The sequence below is a fragment of the Phyllobates terribilis genome, unplaced genomic scaffold, assembly GCF_046119375.1.
Source record: "Phyllobates terribilis strain yellow unplaced genomic scaffold, ASM4611937v1 Scaffold_561__1_contigs__length_1077818, whole genome shotgun sequence".
In the NCBI taxonomy this organism is placed as follows: domain Eukaryota; kingdom Metazoa; phylum Chordata; class Amphibia; order Anura; family Dendrobatidae; genus Phyllobates; species Phyllobates terribilis.
Genome location: NW_027363321.1, coordinates 587,486 through 594,661, shown reverse-complemented (window position 1 = coordinate 594,661; position 7,176 = coordinate 587,486).

Genomic DNA, 7,176 nt, shown 5'->3' with positions numbered 1-7,176 from the left:
CTGTCACTTGCTCAAAATTTGAGCTAAATATCTAAACATCCCTGAATTCTCCTGATTCCGACTCTTTTTTTCTGTTTCGTAATAAAAATTAGTAATAATTAACAAAATTTAGATTTTCTCAAATGTCAGGCAGGGTTATATTTGTAATATTGGGAGATTGGGGGGTGGTGAGGCGTGTGCTTCTGACTTTCAGTCCCTGGACCCCCCAGATAAAGATAATTCCTTTAGATCCTGAATCCGGATTTCTTATGAATACGTAATTATGATTTTTATTGTGTATACAGATATTAATAAATATATTTATAAATCCCCTCACTGATGAGAAGAGCCCGGTGCCCACAGCTCCCTCTTACATACAAGCACTGATGCTCACCCTAGGGTTTTACCATCTTCACTGTTGCTAGGCAACTTCCTTATAAGGTGAGAAGCTCCATATAAGATTCCCTCACAAGATTCCATGATGACATCACCCCTATTATGACATCAGAATTCACCACCACTACAGTTTCTTTCTTTTTAATGGTATGATATGAGTGACGATGAATAAATAAATAAATCTTCCATCACTTTTTTATTTTCCTTCTTTTTTGCCGCTCACTGTAGACAAATTATCTTTATTCTGCAGGTTGATACAATTACACAGATATCCAGTTTATTTTGCTGTTTTACTCATTGACCCATAACTTTCATTTTTCTGTTTAGATTTGACCAAGAGCTCAATGGAACGAGCTACAATATTTATGGGTAACAGTGCGCGGTACATGAGATGTTTTCATCATTTGGTTTTTTTTGTGAGGTGAGAACAAAAAAAATCGTCTGCAAGAATTGGTGGAATCTTAATTTTTTTTATAGACTAAAAGGATTTTCCGGCCGCTTCCTTCCACATTGGGAGGTGAGTGAGCTGCCGTCTGAGGATACCTACCAAGTCACAGGCATGATGGCGGCCACACTTACACCGTCCCATCATGTATCTGTAGATGTGATGTCATCAGCGCTGTTCACTTCCCAGTATGGAAGTACGCGGCGCTGAACAAACCCTTGAAGATCCCATAGGTCCCAGGCACACTATGCCATACCGTGCTGCCGCAGACCTGCTGATTTCAGCACTGCAGCGCTGCCATACTCACCACATAATGCTGCCTGGCTGCTGGCTGCTGCGGAGAGCTGTGCACAGACCCCTATCTTGGGAAGCGGATGTGGGGGGAGGTGTGGGCCTCTGAGCTGCAGTCTCTGGTCCACCAGTAAATATACTTCTTTTAGCATCTGAATCTGGATTTCTTATAGAAATGATATATTTTTTATTATGTAGAACAGATGTAAATGATTGATTTTAAAACATAAAAATCTCCCCGCTGGTCAGAGGAGTAAAGCCCCCACAGGTCTTTCCTCCATGCCTGCACCTGGTACTGATGCTCAGCCTGTGATGATGCTGCTTGTGTTGCTAGGCAACTTACTTTTATGGAGAGAAGCTCCATATAAGGTAACATCTCAACATTCCGTGATGATATCACTGCTATTATGACATCATAATGCACCACCAATACTTGTGCCAGTGTTTACAGCTACAGTGTCACTTTGACATTCCGGTGTCATTGTTGTTGGTGATTAACTACATAGCTAGTGATTTACTGACTGCGATTTGGATTTATTTGAAATGTCTGAAATTCCTTCAGACAATTTTCAGGTGCTAGCACTGCTCCAGGGGATTCTTACCACCTATGCCCCTGACATTGTGCTACCACTACCCGATGGCGTCCTCAGCTTCACTTACCGACTGGTTATGGAGCTAGTGAGAGACTGCCTGACCAAATACCAGCAAGGTCGTATGAGCTCAGCATATCTTGAGCATTTACAGAAGAACATCAGGACATTGGTGCAACAGGTAAGTAGCAGAAATCTGCACAAAACATATAAAAGTAATAATGATGGAATATAAGTTTATTCACATAAAATTGTTCTTTAGGCCGACAGTAATATAGTATACTGGCTATTGAACCCTTTCTACGCCCGGGTGGGGAGCATTTTTACTGGTATATGGTCCCCTATCCTGGTTCATGATCCCCCATTCTGGTCCATGCTCCCCCATCCTCGTCCATGCTCCCCCATCCTGGTCCATGCTCCCCCATCCTGCTTCCTCATCCTGTTATGTGCTTCCCCCTTCCTGGTATATGCTTCCCCATCCTGGTATATGCTCCCCCATCCTGGTATATGCTTCCCTATCCTGTTATGTGCTACCCCATCCTGTTATGTGCTCCTCCATCCTGTTATGTGCTGCCCCCATTCTGGTCCATGCTCCCCCATCCTGTTATGTGCTCCCCCATCCTGTTATGTGCTCCCCATCCTGTTGCGTGCTCTGCCATCCTGTTATGTGCTCCACCATCCTGCCCCCCCATCCTGTTATGTGCTCCCCATCCTGTTATGTGCTCCCCCATCCTATTTTGTGCTGCCCCCATCCTGTTATGTGCTGCCCCCAACCTGTTATGTGCTCCCCCATCCTGTTATGTGCTCCCCATCCTGTTATGTGCTCCCCCATCCTATTTTGTGCTGCCCCCATCCTGTTAAGTGCTCCCCATCCTGTTATGTGCTCCCCCATCCTGTTGTGCTCCCCATCCTGTTATGTGCTGCCCTTATCCTATGTGCTGCCCCCATCCTGTTATGTGCTCTTCCATCCTATTATGTGCACCCCATCCTGTTATGTGCTCCCCCATCCTGTTATGTGCTCCCCCATCCTGTTTTGTGCTCCCCCATCTTGCTCCCCCATCCTGTTATGTGCTACCCATCCTACTCACCTTTCCATCGCTCCCCGGAAGCGCGTCACCTGTGTTATTTTCCTGAAATGACAATCGGAATCTGGCTCCATTTTAGTGAAGACACATTTACCGCATGTATTCAACAAAAAGGCGCCAGAGTACTCGCGTGCGCATACAGCGCTGTCCAGTGTCATTTTATTGCAGACACACTGCAAATCTGCTTTCACTAAAATGGCGCCAGATAGTGCGCTATGCACAAGCGCCGATTCCGACGTTGCATTCCTCCCCCGGCCTAGGTGTGCATAGGCACTGAACGCAGTATGCCTTCAGTGCCTACGCATACTGCGATCTCCAGTGCCATATACTCATCTTATCTGTCACCTGTAATGGCTGGATGCATTCTTCTGTCTGGGGCCAGACTGTGCAGGCGCAGTCTATAGAGGCTTCGGACAGACGGACACATCCCTGATTATATTATAGACAACTGGCACCAAGTCACCAGATATGTAGTAATTGTAGAGTAGATCGCAGGAGTAAAGTGGTGGCATAACCGGCCTCCTCCATGTTCTCTCATGATTTTCCCTTTCTATTTCTTTCCATCTTTATAGTCTGAAGAAAAATCCTCAAGTGGAGAATTGGCCTTTATTATACAACTGGCCCAAAATGTCCTGTATGTACTGGAGCGTCCGGCCGGCTCACTGGAGCGTCTGGTAAGGATCCATCACCTTCTATATCACACGTCCTGGTCTGATCTTCTCCAGATTAGCCGTCATACAGCAGAGGGGCAGATTTATGATGTCAGAGGTGCAGGATATTCTATGGCCGCCTGTCTCTACGGCTGCAGAGGTTGTGTTTCCGTCTCTGTCTCACTCCATCATCACAATCTTCCATCTTGTTAATGCTGCAGTTCTGATAATAGAAGTTATTAGAAAGCAGCTGTAGATACAAGTCCCTTACAAATTCATGTGGATTTTCTGGAGGGAGCGGCCGTGTATGGTCCATCCAATACTGAGATTGTCCCGTAGATCCAGGTTTAGTACTTCCTGCCTTTTGCATAGTCCGTCCAATACTGAGCTTATCCCCTAGGTCCTGGTTTAGTACTTCCTGACTTATGTACAGGTCGTCCCCTTGTCACAAACTAGATAAATCCTATAGGTTTGTTTGTAACCCAAATTTGTATATAAGTTAAAACAGGGTAAAAAAAAAACAATAATTTTTTGCTCGCTGCCCGCCACCCGGTCCTCCTTTTTCCATCATAGTGCACCACATTTCCAGCCTCTTCACTATGGAGCAGGACTTCCAGCCTCATCCTTATGACCTTATGATGAATAGTGACCTCTGGGTCCTGAATGCGGCCGGAAGTCCTAGACTATAGTAAAGAGACCAGAGAAACGGCACATGACAGTGGAAAGGACTGGAGGATGAATATTAGCTTTTTTTTCAACATCAACCCTTTGTATCTTGGAGTCATTTGTAAGTCAGAAGTTCATAAGTCGAGGATGGACTGTATACGGTAATTTAGTATTTGTGAAATGTTATATTAATTGCACATATTAAACCCATCAGGAAAAATCAGAAGGTGACTCCGAAGAGGGGGAAAACCTGACTATCCCGGACCCTAATACCAGTCAGCAGGAGCTGAACACTGATCTGATGGAAGGTGAGCAATCATCTAATATTCTTACATTCACATATCGGGATATTATAGAGAATGGCAGAGAACATGTAGATTTACTCTCCATCCTCTGTATGAGGCCGGTGACGGCTCCGGAGCCCCTTATAGACTATAATGGAGGGGGCGCAGGTAATTCTGCTTCTCTCCTCTGTGCTCTTCTTTATCATGTACAAGGAGGCTCCTAGGTCCCCGATCATGTAATTGTTCTCGGATGAATCAGATCCTGAACAATGGCCATTTATGGTCCAGAATATCCATCTATGGAGGAGCCATAAATATATACGTTGTGTGCAGAATCCCATATACCAGTATTACACCGTGTACAGAGCCCGTCTCATCTCCTTCTTTATATGGATGTTATATATTATGTACTGATATCGTCTAATACAAAACGTCTCCTCATTATTATAGGAATATCTGTGTCGGCAATTACTGACGGTGGAATACGTGAGACCCCCGAGGTCCAGGAATCTGTCAGTGTAAGTATCAGCGGAGACGTCTGTGTATGATCAGGTAACGGGGGTGAATTACACATATAATATTATCCCCATATGACGAGGGGATATCCCTATTCTTCATGTAGATCAGATCTATTGTGTGTGATGGCAGCATTATTATTCCTGCCCCCGCTGTGTGATCTCCCGTCTCCTCCCCTGCAGTACAGTGATGTCTGTGTATGGGGGATATCCCCTATATATAATGTTGTCTGTGGGGGTCCGGCTTGTATCACATCCACATAATATACAGAAGTTCCTGCATCCATAGATGTTATCTTTCTGCAGATTTTATGCTTTAATGCCATTTCTTATTATTTCTAGGCCTTGATCGGATCATTGAACCCAGGGAGAAATCCTTGTAAGAGCGACTACGAACAGATCAAACAGTTCAGCTGTGGAGCTTTTGGGTGAGCTTGATGTCGGCATAATATATGTTTTCTAGGGCTCCTTATGACGATCCCTCTGTCTCTGTGCCCGTACAGTGTTACCATAGAGGAATTATTGGAGTCCACATCCCTGTTCTCTAGAGAAGAGCGGATCTGGCATAATTCACATTCGCCTGTTCATGCAGACTTTCCTGGGAAATGTGATTCACAAATTGAATGTCTTTTGTTATGGTCTGGGTTCTCTCCAGACCCCAGAGACTAATAAGTGTAAGATGTAAAAAGTGGACAATAGACTTATACTGACCTCACTGTTCACCTCTCCGACCCCTCTGCTTTTTACCAACATCCGTCCAGTCCTCACCACATCTTCAGATTGCCGCTGCTCACGCTGGGCCAGAACTTCTAGTTTTGAGGAGCTTCAGGAGGATTCTATGCAAGCTCATGAAGGTTCCCAACTCCACGACACCGTGACCTTTCATGCGTTTGTGCAGAATCCTCCTAGACCTCCTCAATGCCAGAAGTCCTGTCTCAGCCTTAGACATGTTTGGACTTCTGCACTGGCAGCAGAGATTTGAAAGTGCGGACCAGGCAGTTGAGGCAGAGGGGCCGGAGAGGTGAGGATAAGAATGTGTTTTTTTTTTAACATTTTGAAGGCCTTTTAAGGTTTAGAAAATAGTGTTCACTTGCTCATCATTTTGCTGAATCCATGAGGAAGCAAATTACAAAATAAAATCGCCATTTTGGTGAATCCAGATCTTTGTAAAATATGAGTAGAATTCTATTTCACTGTAATTAATTCTCTCATCTCTTCTGTGCACATCTAATTGTCATTATTCAGTTCATTTACGATGGGGCATGGATGAGGACCTCCCAGTGGAGATCATCTATGTAGCGATGACAGCTCATCTAGTATTCACCATTAGTACAGGAGATGTGATGAGGTCTATAGACAGACTGTTAGTAAGAATACATTATAAACCACCGATTTTCTTCCTCTTCAGAACCGTCCACTTAGTGCGCCAAAAAGACTCCAAACAGTTATACGCCATGAAGAAACTGGACAAGCAGAAGCTGAAAGATCCAGTAAGACTTGAACGGGCCTTTCTAGAGAGGGACATCCTAACATTCGCAGATTGTCCCTTCGTGGCCTCCATGTTGTGCTCCTTTCCAACTACACGTCATCTGTGCATGGTCATGGAGTATGTACCAGGTAGGACATATCCATCGTATCTATATCCAGCGCTGGTCTGCTCATCTCTAGGACCTTCTCCATAAGCAGAATGTGACCACATAGATGGTTACATGTCCACACTGCTTTTACTATAAGTTATCTGTTAACAACATGCCAGAAAAATGAATTTGTCTGTGAAAGTCTTCAGGGTATGTCCTCACTGAGCATGGCAGAAATCTCCACTATGGAGAAAGGAGGATTTGACTGAATTTTAACAGTTTTCACCATGTTTCCTCAAAAATAACACAGGGTCTATAGTTTTTTGCTGTGAGAGATGGGTTCGTTGTTTTTCAGGGGATGTCTTATTGTTTTCCTCATGCACAACAATCCACATTTATTCTTGAAAAAAAGAAACATTTTTTCAAATATAACTATATCATCAAACACACACACTGCACATACACACACTACATATTCACATGTACAGTTGTGCTCAAAAGTTTACATACCCCGGCAGAATTTTTCCTTTCTTGGCCTTGTTTCAGAGAATATGAATCATAACTTTTTCTCCACTCACGGTAATTGGTTGGGTGAAGCCATTTATTGTCAAACTCCTGTGTTTTCTCTTTTTAAATCTTAATGACAACCAAAAACATCCAAATGACCCTGATCAAAAGTTCACATACCCCAGTTCTTA